Source organism: Marmota monax, unplaced genomic scaffold, assembly GCF_021218885.2.
Source record: "Marmota monax isolate L192 unplaced genomic scaffold, Marmota_monax_Labrador192_F-V1.1 WCK01_AAM20220418_F8-fsc00069, whole genome shotgun sequence".
Classification (NCBI taxonomy): domain Eukaryota; kingdom Metazoa; phylum Chordata; class Mammalia; order Rodentia; family Sciuridae; genus Marmota; species Marmota monax.
Genome location: NW_026695243.1, coordinates 5,539,435 through 5,562,782, shown reverse-complemented (window position 1 = coordinate 5,562,782; position 23,348 = coordinate 5,539,435). Strand labels below are relative to the sequence as shown.

General features: G+C 39.2%; 1 protein-coding gene, 1 non-coding gene and 1 pseudogene across 3 annotated transcripts in view; 1 reads left to right on the top strand and 2 right to left on the bottom strand.

Annotated features, from left to right (window-relative positions):
- Nucleotides 1–22,110, bottom strand: part of Zbtb5 (zinc finger and BTB domain containing 5) — a 32,678-nt gene extending 10,568 nt beyond the window's left edge. Inside the window, exon 1 of one of the 2 annotated variants that reach the window (XM_046457165.1) lies at nucleotides 21,984–22,110. The gene's annotated coding sequence lies outside the window, so the exon portion shown is untranslated. Of the gene's footprint in view, nucleotides 1–20,038; nucleotides 20,843–21,983 lie in introns of those variants that run through there. The other variant, XM_046457166.2, reaches the window with a different exon arrangement.
- LOC124101463 (small nucleolar RNA SNORA70) lies at nucleotides 1,989–2,123 on the bottom strand. The gene has a single exon (XR_006854614.1). It is a non-coding gene; the product is annotated as a small nucleolar RNA SNORA70 (small nucleolar RNA).
- Nucleotides 8,824–14,608, top strand: LOC124101285 (adaptin ear-binding coat-associated protein 1-like; annotated as a pseudogene).
- Nucleotides 22,111–23,348: the final 1,238 nt, after the last annotated feature.

Below are 23,348 nucleotides of genomic sequence, written 5' to 3'. Positions count from 1 at the left end.
AGATTCAAGATTCCTGCTCTCCAGGGGCTCTGGAAGTTCTGAATGGTAACAAGAGATGATCAAAACTTGAAAAGACACCTGTCTTTTACTTACATCCGTGTACAATTATCTTTTGGAGATACTCCAAACTAAGTTTTCTTCAATAGCCACCTACTTTCATCCCAATATAATCATTAAATTTATGATCGTTTGGATTGGCAAGAAAATCAAATCCACCAAGATCAAAGTTAATCAGAGCCAAAAAAAATTGCACCAATTATTCAACTGTCCCTCTCCAATATCAAGTGTGTCAGAAAGCATCTCAGTATAAATCAGAATTCTCAATTAAGTTACAATGAACTTAAGCTAATTTAAACAGAAAGAGATTTGTGATTAGATATTAGGACAATCACAAAATCTCTAAAAGGACATGAAAACTATACTTGGATGCCCCAAAGCCAGAAAGGAATACCCAAAGACATCTAGGAACCATTCTAGAGAAAGCACTACTGCCACTGTCCATTCTATCACATGTTGCTTTGCAAGTCCCTTGCTCTAGCTTACTACTCAGAAGAGTACCTGCCATTGTTGCCTTCTAGACCAGAAATGTCCAATAGAACTTTTATGATGATAGAAATGTTCTGTTGTTATGCTGTATACTAGTTACATAGCTACTGAGCTCTTGAATGTAGCTAGTGAGACTAAGGAGCTGAACTTTTTATTTCCATTAATTTTAATTAATTTAAATGGTTACAGTTTTGAACAGAGTAGTCTAAATGCTCAATACTGTCCATGGCTCACATCTGCATCCCAACTCCACTCAGATATATATGCAGAACCAAGGGAATCTAGTTCTTATAGTGTACTGTAGTAACTATGATTCTACCTTAGGAAACAGGGACTCACAATTTGCAGGCTAACCAAATGTAACCCCGAATGAAAGATTTTCAAAAGATTCTGGGCAGCTGCAAATGATACACACACACTATGATAGCCCTCTGAAAACTAGAGCTCCTCCAAGTATATGTAATGTGCAGGTGACTTTGGAAATGCCTAGTTTTACTGGGTAAGAGGTGATTGTTCCAGAAGTGAAGGAATCAAAACAAGAAAAGGACAGAAGAGTTGATTTTTATACTGTGTAGATGTGCAGGCAATGTAAAAATTTTCAACTAGTTTTTTATTAAGCCCTGACTATGACTCTGCCTGGGGTGTGCTAAGAAATAGAGTGAATTTTAAGCAGAATAGGGACAAAACTCTAGGGAATGGAGAAGTGATTTTTAAAAATTGTTTGCCTATTTTTAGTAATGAACAATTACATTGGTTTCCTAATTAGTGCTCAATAAAGTGACAGCATAACAATAATTTTTTAAAAATTTATATGTCAACATTTCACAAAAAAATAATTATTTTCAAAAAATGAATTGAGGGCTGGGGTTGTGGCTCAGTAGTAGAGCACTTGCCTAGCATGTGTGAGGCACTGGGTTTGATTCTCAGCATCACATATAAATAAATAAAATAAAGGTCCATTGACAACTGAAAAGTGTATATATATATTATATATATATATATATTTTTTTTTTTTGGATACAATACAGGATATATTGGTGTGTGTGTGACTGAGAAGGAGACAGCATACTAGAAGCCCTCATGAATGCAGGGACCGCCACTTGTCCAGGGGACCACGATTGGGGATATATTTGACCCCACAGCCATCAGGAATGAGCTGCTTCTCAGTCACCATGTCTTCAAATTCATCAGCATTAAATTTGGTAAAGCCCTACTTCTTTGAGATGTGGATCTTCTGGCAGCCAGGGAACTTGAACTTGGCCCTGCGTAGGGCCTCAATCACATGTTCCTTGTTCTATAGCTTGGTGCGGATGGACATGATGACTTGGCCAATGTGAACCTTGGCCACTGTTCCCTGGGGTTTCCCAAAGGCACCCCACATACCTGTTTGGAGCCTAGATGAGGGACACCATGAGATCAGAAATATGAACATCTACTCAAAGTGCTGTCTCCAAGGTCCCTTAGGGCAACCCATATGAGAAACAGGCTGCATACACTACCGAGGAGATTGCTATTTACAGCCATTGCACACTGGGCCACCACAAGTAAAGGAACCCAGTTGGCTTAATTAGCTGCAGATGAAAAATATTTTTTAAAAAATGAATGACATGGTTTTGCATTTTGCATCAACAGAAGACAACTGGATTCTCATATTTGCTTCTGCAGTCAGATCACACAATACATGCCTCTGGAAAATATCTCTGGAAAACTCCTTTGTACATTGTTTTAAAAAGTAAGTTAAATTATTACTATGAAAAGCTCCGACCTTACAGATTCCTTGAAAAAGTCTGGGTGGGGGTAAGACAAGGGTCCCTGGTCCATACTTAGAGAACAGCTGATCAGTAAAATCTCTAACTATATTGGAAAGATGGGGGAATGAAGGATGTACATTAAAATGCATACAGAAAAACTGTCAGAATTAAAAGGAGAGGGCTGGGGATGTAGCTCAGTTAGTAGGGTGCTTGCCTTGCATGCCCAAGGCCCTGGGTTCAATCCCCAGCAAACCCCCCCCCCCACCACACACACAGAGAACTTAAAAGGAGAAATCAAATTTGTCAAGAACAAAAGTCTCATCTGTAACCAAGGATCACTCAATAAATACAGCCTAAATTAAAAAATTAAGAATTAGCTCCATGCATATTATTTAACATGCATATGTAATACCCAAAGAATTAGCTAAGAGTTGAAAGTGATAAGTCATGAAGAAAAAAATAACAACAACAAAAAGCATTAGAAGCAGGAAGAATAAGTAAACCTGGTGTTTTGTCTTAACAAATCTTGTAGAACCTGACTCTTTAAGTAAACTACATATGCCTCAGCAAACTACATATACCTCTGATTTGGGGAAAAAAAAAAACAAAAAGAACCTAAACAGACTATAACAACTCCAACAATTAGAAAAAGCTGTCAAATGATGATGCCCCCCCCAAAAAAAAACCCACATCAGTACCAAATAGTTCTATATGAAAATCCACCCACACACACTTTTTTGTGGTGAAGCTGGGGATCAAACCCAGAGCCTCATACATGCTAAGCAAGAACTTCACCACGGGGCCACATCCCCAGCCCTCTAAATGAAAATATCTATCAAATGCTATGGAAAAGAAAAATCTTTTATTATTGAAACCATTTCAGGATAAAAAGCTTCTCATGATGCAATACTGAAATAAACAGTGACTGTATAACCTACCAGGCAATGCAATTAAATAATTAATACTGACCAATTTTTCTGAATGGAGCAGTAAGGATTCATGCATAGTGAGGGACAATCCACTGCTGTGACTGCAATGACTGACTTTTAAGATAAGCTATTTAATATCTAGTAACACCAGCATAACTCAATAAGGTAAAAAGGGAGCCATGAGTTAAACCAAATGAGAAATGCAGCTAATGCACTAGTGTCGTTTTTAATATATGTTTTGGCCATCCCAAAGTGCCAAAAGTCAATATTCTAAGAATGTGTTGGAAATAGCAGTGTATTACCATGTTCCCAAAAGTGTTTCCAAAGATTATGAATATGAGGAAGGCTTATGATTCATGCTATTTTAGTTTAGATTCCCCAGAAGTAGACTGTGAGAGAAGGATTCAAGTCTAAGTGATATCAAGAGGTTCTCCCAGGAGAAACTGGGAGGGAGGAGCAAGAGAAGGAAGAAATAGCAGCCAAGCAAGGGTATAATTTCAGTCAAAATCTAGCTTTAGCCTGATCTAACAAGGGAGCTCTGGAGTATTTAAAAATGCCTCTAAATTTGAGCTTATTCAAGGCAAAGGAACTGGTCTTTCATAGCCCTGCACCAGTCAGTCAACAGCCAAGAGACTTCTCAGGGGGATGTAAACTGCCAAGCCCTTACAGTAGTTGATGCCAGTCACCCAAAGGAAGTCCTTGAAAGAGTCACAGATATAAGCCATTAGAGGCAAAAGTTCAGAGAAGCTGTAGCAGGAGTGCACAGAACAGGTATCTGGCCAGATCCCAACAGTATCTGTAATGCACATTTAGTGCTACTAAAGAATAAAGTGATATGTAATCATATGGATCAATAGATGCTACAGTCCAATAGTAAATATATGTTACATAACATATTTTGCATTCCCAATCTCCAACCCCATCCCATAACCATTCTGTGAATAAGAAATCTCAATTCCAACAACAACAAAAATCATTCTTAATTCTTTTGATTCTAAGATACCACTGTTGTTAAGAGGCCCACTGTTAAAAGTTAGTAAATATTACTTTAACAAAAATCATTAACAAAATAAGTATCACTTTTTTCAATTAAGCTTTCTGGCAATATCACACATCACAAGAAATAAATCTATTTAGGTATAAAATACAGCTAGCTGTAGTTATGATAATCTGTCAGTTAAGGCTTATAATCAACAGAACCCAACTCTGGCTTTCTTGAATGATAATTAGAAGGCTCTCTGAAGACTCAAAGATTTAGTTAGAAAGCTGAAGAACCAGACTCAGAAATGAACAGCAGCCAAAGGAATTTTGAAAAGACTAGAACACAAAACCCACAGTCCCAAGAGCCCCATGAATCTCCTTTAAGTACTATCCCTATAATAAATGGCCTCCAACACTTCTTTAAATAATGACATCATCTGTTCAAGATTCAAAGTTCCTGTATGATATATCAAGATCATTGTATTGTCTTGAGCAACTAATAAAATAATTAATTAATTAAAAAAAAAAAAAAGATTCAAAGTTCCAGGGAGAGCTCCTACAGGGTGAACTTATAAACTCACCACCCTGCTGGGGAGCAAGGAAGAAGGGCCTTTCTGTTTTTACATATGTATGCTGGTTACTGCCTTAACCATCTAATAAAACTATGCATTGAGGAGTCAATACAATTAATTAGCAAAAACCAAAAAGGCAATGAAGAAGGGAGAACCAATGCCAGAGAGCTAAAAAGTGATACTATTAAAAAAAAAAAAAAAAGTGATACTATATGATATACGAGGCAACAAAACAATCTGGTCAACAAAAGGACAACCCAAGAACTAGCATACAGCATAGCTTAATTTATATTTCCTTTTCTTTTTTTTTTTTTTTTAAATTTTTAATATTTATTTTTCAGTTTTCGGCGGACACAACATCTTTCTTTGTATGTGGTGCTGAGGATCGAACCCGGGCCGCACGCATGCCAGGCGAGTGCGCTACCGCTTGAGCCACATCCTCAGCCCTATATTTCCTTTTCTTTCTTTCTTCTTTTTTTTTTTTTTTTAACAAAAACTAGTCATCTGAAATAAGGCAACATGTGTAGCAGAGTCTATTTGCCAAGGTAACATTCAGATCTCCCATTCTATATACTTTCTTACAATGTGACATTGATGCTGTTCTCATGGAGGTATGGGGGTTATATGGGTTCAATCCCCAGTATGGCAATAATAACTGAGGAGGGATAGACAGATATGGGATATATCGTCTCCCCTTAAAGTCAGGCATAGTCTCTGACTATGGCAAAAGTTACACCATGTGACTTGTGATCACTGCCATAAAAGGGGACACAATTTTTGCCTCATCTTTTTAGCTTATTCTTGGAACCTGGCCACATGCTGTCTTTGAGAAAGCCCAGCTGGAATTAACCTCAGTTCTTTCAAGATGATTTCAATCCCAGCCACTGCCTGATTATAACCACATGACAGACTAAGAGAGAATCACCTTGCCAATCCAGTCAACCCTAGAATTCTTAGAGATGATAAGCAATTTTTGTTGTTTTAAGCCAAGAAGTTCTGAGGTGATTTGTTACACAGCAATAAATACCCTGAATAATATGAAAGTTAATATTTTTTCCCCATAGATCAACATTCAAATACTATCTCCAAAGGACACAAACATCTTTTGGTCTGTCTACTATGGCTTTGGAGAAAATCACTTCCTATCCATTCTTAAATAAGGCCCCAAGCCTGTAAGTTTAAAAGTGGACAGATGTCCAGGGAGGATGAACAACTTGCTACCCATTCCCATTGATTACTATGATTCTTTCAGAGCGACCCAAGCCAATTACAGTCCACCCTGGAGATTTTAGCTGGTACTCTCAAGAAAGAGATCTGTTTTCACCTAGATCACAAACTATGGGGCAGATTTAAATCTAGGATCGAGGGTGGCCATTTTTTTTTCTATTTTTGAATGAAGCAAACACAAAAGAAAGCAGTAGCTGAAGATCATGTCCTGATGATATTAAGACCCTGGGATGTAGCCATGACTGAAGTTAATGTTACTGTAGGACTCAGTGTTTCATGAGGCAATGAATTCCCCTTTTACCTTAACCTAATATCTGAAGCTAGGTAATTTATAAAGAAAGTAAGTTTGGGGCTGGGTTGTGGCTCAGCTGTAGAGCACTCGCCTACCACGTGTGAGGTCCTGGGTTGGATCCTCAGCACCACATAAAAATAAATAAATAAATAAAGATATTGTGTCCAACTAAAAAATAAATATTAAAAAAAAAAGAAAGTAAGTTTATTTAGCTCACATTTTTCAAGGCTGAAAGTTCAAACAGTGTGGTGCTGGTTCTGATAAGAGCCCTCCTAGGAAGGGAAATTGCATGGAAATGGAAGGAGACCCTCAGAGTTATACAAAAGTACATACAAGAGGAAGTGAGGGGAAAGGGAAAAATAATACAAGGGGGACAAATGAATGTCAGTAGAGGGGGCAGAGAGAGAGGAGGGGAGGGGAGGGGAGGGGGGATAGTAGAGGATAGGAAAGGCAGCAGAACACAACAGACACTAGTATGGCAATATGTAAATCAATGGATGTGTAACTGATGTGATTCTGCAATCTGTATATGGGGTAAAAATGGGAGCTCATAACCCACTTGAATCAAAGTGTGAAATATGATATATCAAGAACTATGTAATGTTTTGAACAGGCAACAATAAAAAATTAAAAAAAAAAAAAAGAGCCCTCCTAGCTATATCACCTCATGCTGGATGGCACAACAATGGCAGGAGCTTGCAGAAGGAAGAGCTCATACTGGGAGACAGAAAGTCAGAAAGCAGGGAGGGGCCAGAAATGATCTCCTACTGTGCTCCACCTCTTAAAGGTCCCACCACCTCTTATTATCACACTGGGGACCAAGTTTCCAACACTGAATCTTTGCAGAACACACTTAAACCATATCCAAACTACAGCACCAGGTTTGTTGGGTCTCTGCCACATAGTCAAATATAGGTTTAAATTATATTGCCCAGAAAAATCTAAATAAATAGTCTATAACCTTTTGGGATCTAGAAGGGCTATTTTAAAAATCCTACTAGTTTGGGACATATAAAACTTACTACTCTGTATTAGGAAGGCTAAAGCAGGAGGACCACAAGTTCTGAGGTCAGCCTGGGCAACTTAGGAAGGACCTGGGTCCTTATCCAGATTTAACTAACTATCTATCTATCTATCTATCTATCCATATATTCATTTATGTCTTAGTAGAAAAGCCGGTTAACAGCATATTTAAAACTATTTGTTTTATACATTGACATACCACATGCTTTTCTATAATATACTTAGTTTATAAAGAAAAATATATTCATACTCACACATCAGGACCTGCAAAGTTGCTACCTACAGGAAGCACTTAACATTTTAAGAAATTCTTATCATTCAGTGTCTCCAATCTAGATACAACTGTACCAGAAAAATAACTAAAGAGAACTTTTCTGCTGGGCGTGGTGGTACACGCACGCCTATAATTCCAGTTGCTCAGGAGGCTGAGGCAGGAGGATTGCAGATTTGGAGCCAGCCTCGGCAACACAGGAAGGTGGTAAGTAACCTAATGAGACCCTGTCTCAAAATTAAAAAATAAAAAGGGCTGGGAATGTGGCTCAGTGGTTAAGTGCCCTTGGGTTCTATCGCTTGTACCAAAAAAATTTTTAAATAAAATAATAATAATAAATAAGAGAATTCTTTTTACATTTTATAGAGGAGATATAGATGAAAATAAATGTCAGAGAGCACAATCTAAGCAAAGTCCCACATGACAGGTTCCAAGAATCATCTCACTGAGTTCAGTCAACCCCCAGCATTCTTAGAAATAATAAATGATTTTTGTTGTTTTAAGCCATGAAGTTTTGAGGTGATTTGTTACATTGCAATAAGTAACTTGAATAATGTGAAACTTGTTAACCATTTCCCCACAAATCAATATTCAGATACTATCTTCAAAGGACACACACATCTTTTGGTCTACTCCGTCTTTAGGGACAACTGCTTCCTACCCATTCTAGTCTAGTTGGGGGTTTTGTTGTTGTTTGTTTTTATGGTACTGGAGATTGAACCCCAAAGGGCACTTAACCACTGAGTCACATCTCCAGCCTTTTTATTCTGAGACAGCATCTTGCTAAGTTGCTTAAAGAATAAGTTGCTGAGACTGGCTTTAAAATTGGGGTCTCAGCCTCCCAAGTTGCTAGGATTTCAAGTATGAGCCACCCTAGGCTAGGGTTTTGTTTTAATATTTATTTATTTATTTAGACAGTTTTAGGTGGACTCAATATCTTTATTTTATTTTTATGTGGTGCTGAGGATCAAACCCAGTCAGTGCCTCATGCATGCAAGGCAAGTACTCTACCACTGAGCTACAACCCCAGCCCTAGGCTAGGATTTTTGACAGGGCTCCACATCAGACTCAGAGGAGTCTTATAACATAGATCCACTGCTCTGATTTTACCAACAAAGTGGAAGTAGAGGAAGGCTGGGACTAGGGGTACACAAACGTGTCGAGGTTTATTCCCAGATACCAGATCTAATAGCATGATTAATGTCATTGTCTCTCCAGTTTTCTGTCAAGAATGGCTCAAGAAACTGGACAGACTAAGTCTATAAAACAGGAATCCCTCAGTAACTTACCAGTGAGCACAAGAGACAAAGGCAGGCTAGGGCTGGAATGGAAGCCTTTAGCATCACATTGCCACCTTGTTTTCTAGTTCAAAATCCCAGTGGATAAACTGATCTAAAACTTCATAACTCAGTTTGAGTGAGAAAAGGTATCAGTGCTCTACTTACATTTCTAGTGCAGATTCAAAATGCTTTTCTCATTAAAACAGTTTATTGAGGACTGTTTTCTCTCCCCTCTAATGACTGATACAAAGGTTGGTAAATTTTGGATAAATATAGATGAAATATAACATTAATCTAAACTAATTCTAAAATCATTCAAAAACCAGGAAGAAAAAGTCTCAAAATATCCAAAGTAAAAACTAAAGCCATGTATGGAAGATTTTCTCACAGGAAATCCCTCAAGTCTTTACCGTCTTTTGTTTTAAATAAACAAAATTCAAGTTTTTCTCATTGCCTGGTTTATGGTGAGCAATAATAGCAACTCTATAGTGAGGGCAAGGGGTAGCTGCTTACCTGAGATAACTGGAAGTAGCAAAAAAAAAAAAAAAAAAAAAAGAGCTTACTTACTAAGGAGAAAAGAGGTTCCACAGCTTGGCACCACATCATGGAGGGGTTATGCAGCCCTCCAGATCTTAACAGTCCATAAAGTTACTCATGTATTTAGTATATAAAAATTCATCCATCTAATGTTTTTAAGTACTTATGTTCAAGGTTAAGTCCTGTGGATCACAGATTTGTACCACACAGTAATAAGAAGCACAGGTGATTAGCAGAAATAACACATACACAAATAACCCTATTATGAAGTAGAAAGCATTAAGTGTAACAGGTGAAATGTAATCTGTGGTTTGGCAAAGGCAAAGGTTATCTCCAGTTTTACAGTGACACTGAAAATAGAGCTAGGTCTTCATTTGGATTTAGAAAAAATGAGATGTAAAGTACATTCTAGACACAGATAAAGATTGGAAGGATATTTGGTGAGGGGGAAGCAACGTGTCTAGTTTGGCTGGAAAGTAGGTAAGGCTAGAAAGTCACTAGATAGTGAATGTTCATTCAGTAATGAGCATTCAGTAATGTTAATGATTACTAATTTTAATTACCACAAGTCATCAGAAAGGTTAACTATGAGGCACCTAATTGTGAACTAAAGACTACCATCACTTTTCAAATGGTATTTGAAACCAAGCTCTGGGCACTAGCAATATTCAGAGAGGCCCTGTTTTTGATGTTTTTAAACAACTCTTCTTAATGTCTAGTTTAATAGAAGACTCCTGGGATATATCTATTCCTACATTTATATTGTGATGATACACTATTTTCATTTCACAAAATATATTCTTTTTTTTTTTTTTTTTTGGTACCAGGGATTGAACCCAAGGGTGCTTTACCACTGAGCTACATCCCTGGCCCTTTTTTATTTTTTATTTTGAGACAAGGTCTCACTAAGTTACTTGGGTCTCACTAAGTTGCTGAGGTTGATCTAGAACTTGTGATCCTCCTGCCTCAGCCTCCCAGGTCACCGGGATTACAGGCATGTGCCACTTCAACTGGCCACTTTCTTATCTCTGGCACTAAAAGATGCTCCAGGCTTGCCACAAATTTTAATAATCACAGAATTAGCAGGGTTCTTGACTGCAGCAACAGAAGTGATCTTATTTAATTAAACATAAAGGTATTTACTGTCTCAGGTGTAATGATACATGCCTGTGATCCCAATAATTCAGGAAGCTGAGACAGGAGGATAACACATTGGAGACCAGCCTCAGTTATTTTGCAATTATTTTGCAAGACTCTGTATCAAACAGCTCAGGGGTAAAGCACCCCTGGATTCAATCCTCAGTACTGGGTTGTTGTGGGGGAAAGGAGAATGAAAGTCTACTGGTCTGATCATAGAACTGATGAGAAGGCCAGATACCCTAGCTTGAGCTAAGGTATCAGAATAACCTGGCTGGAATGCTGTCTCTAATGTCTGTGCTGAACACTGCCAGTACTACAACAATGACTCCATTGGCAATCTAGTCTCATCCTCTCTACACTATTATTATTAAGTCTCAATTCTCAAGTACATCTTCTTAAATAATATGTGATGTATACCCAAAGTAGTTGTGCTCATTCTGAAATACAACACTGCCTCAAGGAAAAGCACTTGTGCAATTTTTGAGTTATGAGCTGAACTAATTGCTTTCCTCATGGAATGACATTCTTATCTGAAAGAAGCAAGGATAACCTATGGTTATTCAGACACTAATATTTGGTAGGTACTTTTCTTGAAAGTGAATTAAGTAAATTTACCACTTAAAGGAAAACAACTTGTCTTTATTGCCAATGATAAAATTTGAGCTTTCAAGTGAAAATCAGAATTTTATAAAATTTACATGTGTTTGATAGCTTTCCAATGCTCAAATACTTGTGAGATCACTGGTGATAGGTCTTTTTAATACTGTATGATAGATGTGCCAATATTTGCAAGATCTAAGTAATTCAGTGACATAATAGAAGTGTAACAATATTAATACAAGTATGTATTTTAAAAAGTTCATTAGAAGTGTAAAACATTAATGTATTTTAATATAACAATATGAGCCAGGTGTAGTGATACATAGTCTGGTACATGCCTATAATCCCAGTGAGGCAGGAGGATCCTAAATTCAAGGCCAGCCTCAGCAATTTAGCAAGGCTCTAAGCAATTTAGTGAGATCTCGTCTCAAAATAAAAAGGGAAAACGGGTTGTGGGTGTAGCTCAGGGGATGTAGCTCACAGTAAAGTGCCCCTTGGTTCAATTCCCAGTACTCAAAAAGAAGTAAGTAAGTAAGTAAGTAAGTAAATAAATAAATAAATAAATAAATATCAATATGAAAATTCATAGATATGGTTTTAGATACCATGTTGCAACTAAGCACTTAAGAAAATACCATTTGTGGAGCCAGGCTTGGTGGTGCCCATATGTAATCCTAGAGGCTGGGGAGGGTGAGGCAGGAAGATCATGATTTCAAAGCCAGCTTCAGCAACTTGGTGAGGCCCTGCATAACTTGATGAGACCCTGTCTCAAAATAAAAAATAAAAAAGGGCTGGGGATGTAGCTCAGTGGTTAAGTATTCCTGAGTCCAATTCCTGGTACTGCCTCCCTCAAAAAAAAAAAAAAAAAAAGAAAATATTTCTTGTGGAGTTTATTCAAAAGGACATCCAAACTTATCTGAGAAAGTAATTATAATACTCCTCCCTTTTTCAAGTGCCTATGTTTGTGATCTGGATTTTCCTGGTATACTTCAATCAAAAGATTATATTATTATAAAGTAATTGTAGGAGCAGATATGAGAACCTAGAAGTCTTCTATTAAGCTAGACATTAAAATGATTTGTAAAAAAAAATAATAATAATAACATTTCTCTGAGCATTCCTAGTGTCCAGTCCTTGGTTTCAAATACTATCCTACAATAAAAAGTCTGGGCTTCTTGGAGAAATGGTTGATGGTAGAAATGGGCAGGAAATATACAAAATAAACCTACAGCATCTTGTATGTAGCGCCAGAAATTAAGAAAGTGCTTAAAAGCAAACAAATAAAAGAATGGCAATATGTGAAAGGGAGAAGCCAATAGGAGAAAGATCCCACCATGGCCAAAAATAAATAAATGAAACAGTACTGAATTATAATCCAGATAATAAAATAAATATCCATGGGTCCATACTGATATAAATATTGATTAAATATATAAGTACATGAAAAGGAGACAAATTTCCCATGCAGAAGAATTCCAAACATTTTATAAAGATGCTTTGGCTTGCTTCCTGAGTACAGCATGGAAAGAGAAGGAAAAAGGAACTTCAGCGTGGAGAAATCTAATATTATCTTAGCCAGGTGAATAAGGGTGATAAGTAAGGTATGTTGATAGTATATATCACATGTTGATATGATGACAGTGACATTTTACCTCTGTATTCCCCACTCCCCATAACCCTAGTCTATTCATAAGAAAAACATCAGACAAACCCTAACTGAGGAACGGTCCATCAAATATTTGTCCAGTATTTTATCAAACTAATAAAAAATGAGGAAACTGTCAGGCCTATAATCCCAGCAACTTGGGAGGCTGAGGCAGAAAGATTACAAGTTCAAGGCCAGCCTCAAAAAAAGAAAGGAGTGGGGCTGGGGTTGTAGCTCAGTGGCAGAGCACTTGTCTCGCATACCTGAGGCACTGGGTTCGATCCTCAGCACCACATAAAAATAAATAAACAAAATAAAACTTAAAAAAAAAAAAAAAGAAGAGGGGCTGGGAATGTAGCTCAGTGGTAGAGCATACCTGGGTTCAATTCCCTAGACCACACACACATAAAATAAAAAAAAGAAAGTAAGAGAAATTGTCACCCCAAGGGAAGCTTAAAGAAACAAGATGACAAAGTAACAATCCTTGATGAGGCACTAGAACAGAAAAAAAGATAGTGGGTAAAAATTAAGGAAATTTTAATAAAGAATGGACTCCAGTTAACAACAATGTATCAATAAGGGTTTTATTATTTATAACAAATGTACCACAGTAATGGAAGATGTTAAAAATAGGGAAACTGGGTATGGGTATAGGGGGAACTCTCTGTACTATCTTCACAATATTTCCATAAATCTATAAATTATAAAAATAAATTTTAGGGCATAAATTTTAGGGCTGGGGGTTGTGGCTCAGCAGTAGAGTGCTTGCCTAGTGTGTGCAATGCCCTGGGTTCAATCCTCAGCACCCATTAATTATATAAAAATAAATAATTATATAAAAAGAAATAAATAAAACAAAGATATTGTGTCCAACTACAACTAAAAAATAAATATTAAAAAAATTTAAAAAATAATAAATAAATTTTAGCTGGGCACAGTGGCACACGCCTATAATCCCAGCGGCTCAGGAGGATTATGAGTTCAAAGCCAGCCTCAGTAATGGCGAGGCCCTAAGCAACTTAGTGAGACTCTGTCTCTAAATAAAATAGAAAATAGGGCTGGGAATGTTGCTCAGTGATTGAGTGCCCTCGAGTTCAATCCCTAGTACCAAAAAATAAAAAATGCAATTTGCTTTACTAGTTTTTTTTCATTAAAATGTTATTTATATTCACATATAATGAGTTACTTTCAATGAATACTTAAGTTTTTTTCTCAGAGCGGAGCCAAGATTGCAACTAAGTTGGAGTATGAATCTGTGCTGTGTGTGAAGCCAGATGTCAGCGTCTATCAGATTCTGCCTGAGCCTACAACCATGGTTACAGGGCATCTGATTGGAAATTAGACCAACCTGACTGGACTGGTCCTCTCCAAATTACTTCGGAAAGGGAAGACTGCCTATTATCAAACTCAAAGACAAAGTTTCAGGAGAGCCCTTTACTCAAGTACTAGTAGAACACTATCCTGGTATTGCTGTGGAGACAGTGAGAGATTCTAGCTACTACTCTGAAATTTGGATCCAGGATGTTATTGGGCAAAGTGGCACTGGATTCACAGATTGGGGAAATGCCTTTGACTTTAATGTCTCCTTGCAAGATCACTTCAAGTGGGTAAAGCAGGAATCTGAGATTTCCAAAGAATCTCAGGAAATGGATAATCGTCTCAAGTTGGATATAGGCTTCAGGGAAGGAGAGACTATCAAGTTGAGTATTGGGAACTTTCCAACTAAGAAAGGAGGTGCTTCTAAGACCAGGGACTGCAGGAGCTAGGTCATTTCTCCTCAAAAGAAGAAAAATGACCTCTAATCTGTTCTTTTTTTTTTTTTCCTATCTTTTTTTAGAAAAGGGGGGGGCACCGGAGATCGAACTCAGGGCCACTAGACCATTGACCTACATCCCCAGCCCTATTTTGTATTTTATGTAGAGACAGGGTCTCACTGAGTTGCTTAGTGCCTTGCTTTTGCTGAGGCTGGCTTTGAACTCGAGATCCTCCTGTCTCAGCCTCCCTAGCTGCTGGGAGAACAGGTGTGGGCCACAGCATCTGGTTCCATCTTTTAAATTGTTGAATTTATTTCAGAATCATCTCATGATCCTTGTGTGCCTCTTTGTGAACCCCATTGAACAAGTTCAGGGGAGACAAAGCCTTGAAACTTTCTTTTCCATTAACCCCAGATTCTAAAAATGAACAGGCTAACCTCAGTATTTACAAATTCAGAATTTTGATAAGGGTAGGTTTGGAGAAAATTGGGTGTCCTGGGTCTCTTCTGTATAGCCTCCTTCAGGCTTGTCCTTTTCAATGAACACCCAATGCTAGGTGCAGCCCCACCACCCTCTTGTGTTTACATGTCTTTTCCTATGATAAGAGGATTGTATTGGTAGCAACACTACTGTTGTGTTTAATGAATAGTGGTTCTTTGACATCTTTCGATGTTTCTGGGATGAAGGAAGAAGTTGAAGGGGTTGTGCTTTCCAAGTTATATTCTACAGAAGTGTTTAATTTCTTGTAGCTCCATCTCATTGCTGCATTTGAAACACAGCATTAATTTATATTCACCCCTTTATTTGCTTTATTTGTGTTTTTTAACCTGATCTGTAGAACAGAGAGGCTGAAAGTACTTAACTCTCATTCAGTACCCACGCTGCCTTACTGCCTGGATATCTGACTCCTTTCCATAAATATTTCTTTTTCAATCCATCTCACTCTTCAATAGAAAGCTGCTATTACATATATTGTCATTTTTGAAGGAAGTTGGGAGAGTCAAAGCTTTACTCATAACAGGTTTTGTCTTAGACTTTGATACCCACCAGCTATGGTATCTTAAAAGCAAGTTGCTCTCCCATCACTTTCCTTTCCCTCTGCCCTGCCATTCCTTTTATAATGCTGTGAAGACAGCTCACCTCCTCAGATAAATCGCCACTACCTATTTTGCTTGTAAATAGGCAATTTTGAGAATTAAATGGGAGGATGTAATTTCTTCCCTTAGCACCTATTTGGATATGTAGATTCTGGATAAAGAGGGATCCTTATGTTTATTTTCAAAGTATATTGTTTCTCCTAGATTTTACTCTTAACCTCTTTCTAACTTTGGGTCCCTATTTTTCATTGCCTTCCTTTCTAGGCAGCTCTATTCTTACAGAGCCATGGCAGGACATTTAAAAATTCCAATAGAAAACACTAAAAAGAAAGTCTGTAGTGACTAACTATTGGGAACCTATTTTCTCAATCTTCCTCCATGTTGTGTTCCTTGTATTCTCAAGATGATAATATATTATGTATTTGAATTGCTGAAAAGTTGAAAATGAAGTTATATATATATATATATATATATATATATATACTTAAAGTACTTAACTCTCATTCAGTACCCACGTTTTTATATATATATATATATATATATATATATATATATATATCTTCATATGCTGTATTGATGCAATAATGGTAATTAAAAATATGGAAAAATGGGGCTGGGGATGTGGCTCAAGCGGTAGCACGCCGGCCTGGCATGCGTGCGGCCCAGGTTCGATCCTCAGTACCACGTACAAACAAAGATGTTGTGTCTGCCGAAAAAAAACTAAAATAAATAAATAAATATTTTTTAAAAAAATATGGAAAAAGGAAAAAATTTTTCTCAATTTGATTTTTATGTATAAAGGAATTCTAAGGCCAAAAAGTTTGAAAACGACTGATGTAAGTTTCACATATACGGAAAAATTCATGTATATGAAACCTGATTCTTCAAAAATACAGGATGAATTCACCACGTATAATTCCCTTGTGTTATGTGGGTCACTCACAAGTATCCCTTCAACCTGTTACAAGTTTCACTGTCAAAAGTCCCTGTGCCATGTTGGTAATACTGTACTAGCACTTTGTGTTTCTATTAGCTGGATGATTAAAAAAGAGAATGGGAGGGCTGAATACCTACCAAGAGTCAGGTTCTAGAGTACTTCACACATATTATCTCTTAGGGATGACCGTTTACCTATACCTAGGACCAACATTATTACAATAAATGAAGAAGAGATAAGAACCCAGGTTTGACTACAAATTCTCACTCTGCTGTAATGGGAATAACCCTAACAAAATATGGGTCAGGTGGCTGATGAAAGAACACTCAGAGAAGAGACAGTATGCAGCCATGAGGATTAGGGAACTGGAGTAAAGGAACAGAGCTTGAAAGCAGAGTCAGAATCAAGGACTGAATGTGAGAATGAAAGAGAGGTGTGTAAAATGACAAACAAGAGAGTGAAAATTAGAGCAAGGATTCTGGAAGAGGTGCAGGGGAATTTTCTGACTTTCCCTTCTTTTACTCAAATTCTCTCTTATTGCTAATGCCACAGGCTACCACCACAGACCACACTGCTAAGCCTTCATCACTGCAAACAGATCTCAGTTTGGAAGGTAAGGAGGATGCAGGATGAACTCTGCCCCACTGCCCCTTGCCTTGGTTCCTCTCCAACCTTACATTTTACCAGGCTGGTGCCAACAAAAATCAGCAATCAGATCTTTGGGGAGAAGGAGAGGGTAATAGAATACCTTTCTGGCAGCAAGGTTACCTGTTAAAAGAGGAAAATTTTGGTCTACCAATAGAGTGCTGACTGAAAGACCAGCATACCCAAGGCAGTCAGCTACAGGACATTGTGAAAACACTACATTTAAACTTCCAAACAGTCAGGCACATTGGCACATGAAACTGGGGAGGGAGGCCTGAAGTAGGAGGATCACAAGTTCAGTGTTAGCCCTCAGCAACTTAGTAAGACCCTATCTGAATAGTAAAAATAAACAGATTGGAGATTTCGCTCAGTGGTTAAGCACCCCTAGGTTCAATCCCTGACAGAAAGAAGAGAAAAACAAAAAACAAAACAAAATGAACAACCCCCCCCAAAAGTCTACAGAAACCCATCATTAATGGCTCCTTTTAGCTGCATATTAAATATAAGACTACATTTTAATCTCCGTTTAAAAAAATCTAAATGTGGGGCTGGGGTTATGGCTCAGCGGTAGAGTGCTTGCCTCACACATGCAAGGCCCTGGTTTCGATCCTCAGCAGCACATATAAATAAATTAATTAATTAATTAAGTTATAAAAAAAATAAAAATTAAATACAAATAAAAAAACCTAAATGTATTCTCCCTCTTACTTAGAAAATGTTTCCTGGGCTGGAATTGTGGCTCAGTGGTAAAGCGCTCGCCTGGCACATGCGAGGCCCTGGGTTCGATCCTCAGCTCCACATAAAAAATAAATAAATAAAATAAAGGTATTGTGTCCAACCACAACTAAAAAATAAATATTAAAAAAAAATGTTTCCTGCCACCCTTCCAGTTACCCCTTTTGAAACCGTTTCAGCAATTAAACAAAATAGTGTTCAATGTTTTTCACCCCTGACAGATCAAGAAACTTATTTCTTAATTTAAAAACAAACAGCTAAATTTTTATTAAGAAGAAAACCATGCCAGCGTATTGGAGACAATTATCACTTGTGCCTTACTAGTAGAAAAGATTTAAAAAATGGATTTAATACTTTTTTTTTTACCAAGTTTATTTTCAAAAGCAGCATATCCCTTCACTTCTGAATCATTTATCAAATCAATAGTGTTGGGCTGGATTTGTGGCTCAGTGGTAGAGAGCTTGCCTGGCACACGTGAGGTATTGGGTTTGATCCTCAGCACCACGTAAAAATAAATAAAATAAAGGTATTGTGTTCATCTACAACTAAAAAAAATTTTTTTAATCAATAGTGTTTAGTAAATGACAGTGGACCATCTATTCAAAATAAAATACAACAGCTGGGCACAATGGGTAATCCCAGTGGCTTGGGAGGCTGGAGCAGGAGGATAGTGAGTTCAAAGCCAGCCTTGGCAAAAGCAAGGCACTAGCAACTCAAGTGAGATCTTGTCTCTAAATAAAATACAAAATAGGACTGGAGATGTAGCTCAGTGGCGGAGTGTCCTTGAGTTCAATCCCTGGTACCCCCCCAAAAAATTAATTAATTAGATACAATGTATGTGACTACATGTGTTTAGATTTTTATAGCATTTCTGGATTCCTGTCACATCTGAACCCCCATGGTTTTTCTTTTTTCTTGTCCTCCTTCCTCATATTCTCTTCATAGTAGAGACAAAAACAGGACTACAAAGGTAAAAGCCTTATATTTTTACAGGAAGATGACTGAGGGAATTTTAAACTAAAACTGACAAATTAAGAGTACTGAAAAATCAATTACATCATGTTAACAATATTATGTGCAGGAAAAAAAGATGGAGTAATTCATCCTAATGGGGGGGGGGGGGGGAGACGACGACGAGGACACACAACGGCATATACCTGTAATGCCAGCTACTGCCTCAAGAGGCTGAGACAGGAGGTTCACAAGTTCAAGGCCAGTTTGGGCAATTTAGTGGGACCTGTCTCAAAATAATAAATAAATAAATAAAAAGGGTTTGGGAAATAGCTCGCTGGTAGACCACTCCTCAGTAACCCCCCCCAAAAAAGAAAGAAAAAGAAAAACAGTGGTCTTTTAGTATATAAGAACTCACTCCATACTTAAGACAAAAGGTACAATGTAGTGTTATATTTCATCCCACCTGCTATATAAACAAAAATTGGCTCTACTAGAAAACATCCATATTTGAGAAATGTTAAGTACAGTAAAACAAAAAATCATATGTTCAAAACTAACAGAGGAGTTAAGTATTTACAACTAACTTACGTTTTTAAAAAGTTGAAAGCTAACATGAATCAATACCTTGCATTCTCTTTTTCCCTTTCCAGGGGGAATAAGAAGCAGATTCAAGAATCTATGTCAGCAGGACAGTAAGTTTTGTCACTTTCACTGAACACAAGATATTTTTAAATCTCTAATGATAAAATTAATGCTAAGTACATTAAAACTAAAACATTTACATGCATTTTGCCATTCAAGTGATTTTAAAAAAATACTTCTACTTTTTGTGACAATCTGTCTCTTTTGAGAACACTAATCCTAAGTTTAGGAAAATACTCCACTATAAAATGCTTTTATTCCAAATCCCATCACTCATAGAATTTTGCTAGACACATCAATTAACCAAAATCCAGCTTGCCAGCACCCCCAGATAACCAAAAGTTAGGTTTTGACACAATTTTCAAGAGAAAAACAGCAAATCTCTAGAAAACAAATTGATCTCAGTATTTTCAAAGTCCTGGTCCCGTTATTCAGCAAAACTCAAGGACATAGAACAGATCTTCAGCCCATTAATCTTACCTGGCAAGTCACCAAGCTGACTGTGGTGGCCAGGTCAGTGTTCCCAAGTTTGCTGAGATTTCCAGAAGGGTTAAAGCAAATAGTGGAAGGCCTTCTTTAGGCTTAGGGGCTTTTCTTTAAAATTCTTTCTCCTCTTCCCTTCTGGACTTTTCCCCTCCAACTTTTTAGCTTACAGCCAAGCACCTTCACCACGGAAATCAGAAGACTTTAGCAAATGAAAAGCAAATTCTCCAAAAAAAACAATGAGGCTCCAAGCCCACCTTTTAAGATTATCTAAGGCACAACATCCCATGAAGGACAATAAATCACCAATGATGATTAAGGATGGTATTATAAAGAGACAAATGAGAACGGTGGGAACAAGGGGTTAAGAGAATAATTCTATAAAATGAGTCTACTATGCTGCTCTCCCACAAGCTTTCTTTGCCAAAAAGCAATCTGCTTGTAGCCCTGCCTGGCCGGAGTGGACAGGAAATGTCACATTCCTCAGCAAACTGAGGCAGAGTGCCAAGGTCAGGTAGTAAGTGTAGGAATAAATGATCCAGTGAAAAGATGAGGGCTGAAAAGACAATGGGTTGCTAACAGTTACCTCCGGGATTACACTCCTGGGCCCAACAGGTTGCTAGAGATAGCCCCAGTGCTCCAGTTCCTTCCCACCCTTAGGCTACTGGGAGAAGAGAGAAGGTAACGATTAAAAGGGAGATTCTAGGATCTGTAAAAGAGCAAGTCACAATCACTTCCACGGACACCCAGCTCTAGGATCCCTTCTCTTAGGAGAAGTCTGTTGCTATATCTTTTCTTTAAAAAAAAAAAAAAACAAAAAAAAAAAACAACTTGTTTTCTACACTTGCGTAGGCGGTTCTCAGGTGTTTAATTTTCAACATCGGGGAACAAGGACCCTCTCCTGATCTCCAAGACCGGTATCAGTATTCTCTTCAACCTCTGAAGAAATAACCAATGTATTTAACATCTTCTATGTGCTACAACTCAAAAATATATATACATATTTTGGAAACTTTTTTTTCAGTTCTTGAAAGTGAAGAGTTTCTTCTATTCAAATTAATCAGAACCAGAACACATTACTTAGTCATCAAACTTTTTATTGTCTTTACCTAAAATTCTTCCTCCAAATTATTTAAAATTTTCTTCTATTTAGGAATTAGCCTCTACAGTACTTTCTACTATGCCAGAAGACAGACTGACAACAGTAAATGACCATTTCAGAAGGAAAAAAAACCTAACAGTCAAAACTCACCCCCATTCACTGCTTTATATTGTATCTATGTACAAATCTGTTTTCCAAACAGGAAGAAGGAGGGATGGCTGTCTCTTAACCACCTAATTTCCCACAGCTTCTTACACGAAGCTTTGAAGTAGTGGACATCCAATGAATGCCTATTTAGTTATTAAACACTTTAGTGTTTAATAACAAGTTTGGGCATTCCAAAATACTGACTCCACCCCTCGAGTCAGCCGCCGGCTCCCGAATCCAGATCGCCCATGGCCTTTCTCTGATGAAATGAAACCTCTTCGCTCAAGAAGACACAGGATGGGGGCAAGAGAGCCACCCGACTTCCTCCCGCAGGGCACCAGATTCTCTATTCACTTCGTCAAGCTGCAGGTCGGGAGGCCTTTCCCACTCCATCCCGTTAAGCTATGTCTGCGTCCGGAGATCCGCAGGGGAACGAGCCCCCGCCCCACCCGGCAGGCAGACAGCCTGGCGTCGGGACACTGGGGACGCCTGCGCAGAAGAACCCGCCTCCCACCCGCCGAGCCCCTCGGATCCGAAGGGTAACAATACCCCCTTCTGAAAGACAGGCGGGATAGGCCGGGGACACCAATACGCGTCCGCACGCTCCCTGACGCCTTGGCGCGTCTCGGGTGCTCAAGCGTCTTCAGGTGCCGCGCTCGCGCCATCATACTCTTGCTGACAGGGTCGCCTCACCTGAGCCGGGCTCCGCCCCCCTTCTCCCCGCTGGAGGAGGCGGTGACCCTTCTCCGATCCGACCCGATAGTGTCGGAGGAGGCGGGAACGTCCAGACTGGCGTCTCCGTGATGGGACTTCCTCTCCCTTCCGCCCGCCCCCCGCCCGCCCCTCCTTTCGTTCTCAGCTCCTTCTGCCGGTTCGCCGCGACTCTCTGTGAACACCGCGGCGGCGGCAGACAGTAAACGGAAGTGACGCAATGCAAGATCACCTACCCCGCTCTATTTCTCCTCCCCTACGACCGGGATGCAACCAATCATCAAAGGGGAGGGCGGAGCCGGGGTGGAGTGCAGCCAGTCTCCCGCGGAACCCGGAGGAATTTACTCGGCCCCCTGAAAAATTGACCAATCCACAGTCCCAAGAGCCCGGCTCTGTTTACTACCAACCGAATCCGTGAGCGCTCTGGCCAATCACCGTTTGCCTTAAAACTGTTATCAAATGCCTTTAAGGCGGGATTTATCACTAAGCAACTCCGGGTTTGGACTATAGAAAAGTGACTGTGTGCCACAGCCAATCAAAATCCGCTGTGGCTAGACAAGCGGGTTTTCCGCCTAATTCTGCCAATCAGAATCACCACTGCTTGAGCGCTGAATGCTCCCGGGAGGCGGGCCTGCAGGGTAGTACGTCCCGCACTTGCCTGGTCCTAAACAGTTTTTTCCATCCTCGCAGCGCTGGCCCTTCGGTTCTTTTGTGCTCCTTCTTTGAAGTGAATTCGCTTGGCGAAATCCACGCACACGGTGGGAAGTTGTTCCCAGCACATAGATGGAGGAAAAGATAAAACGAAGTCCCAAGGAGCTGTTTAGGTTAAGCCAAATCCATGCTTAAAAGGCCGAATTTAAAAAATGCCTTTCATCTGATGACAATTAGGTGGGACTATGCCCCACGTCCACTCAGGTTTGGCGGCCAGTCTGGAAACGGCGGCCCCTGTAGAGCCTGGCAGGTGGGTCCAGATTTCTGAGTCCGGGTCTTGACTGTGCATTCCGTGTCCCAGATCATGCAACCTTGTAATCTCCAGAACCAAGTTTATACTCGGCCACCCCTCAACAAAAATCGGAAGCGCTAAGCTTTCCCAGCAATGTCACAGACGTGAAAGGGTCGCAAGGTCAGAAACGACCAAGCTCCGGGATTGGTGCCAGGCACCCAGGTGCAAGCTGGATGGAGAACGCGAACGCTGACCCAGATGGGTCGCCGCGGCCCCGCCAGGGCGCCCGGCTCTGCGACGCGGGAAGAAGCCCTCCTTTCCCTAGGGAAAGATGAAGATGAAAGCCCTAGGGGCCTTGTGCAGGAGCTGTCCGGGAGCTCTGCGTGGCCCGGGAGACAAAGGCT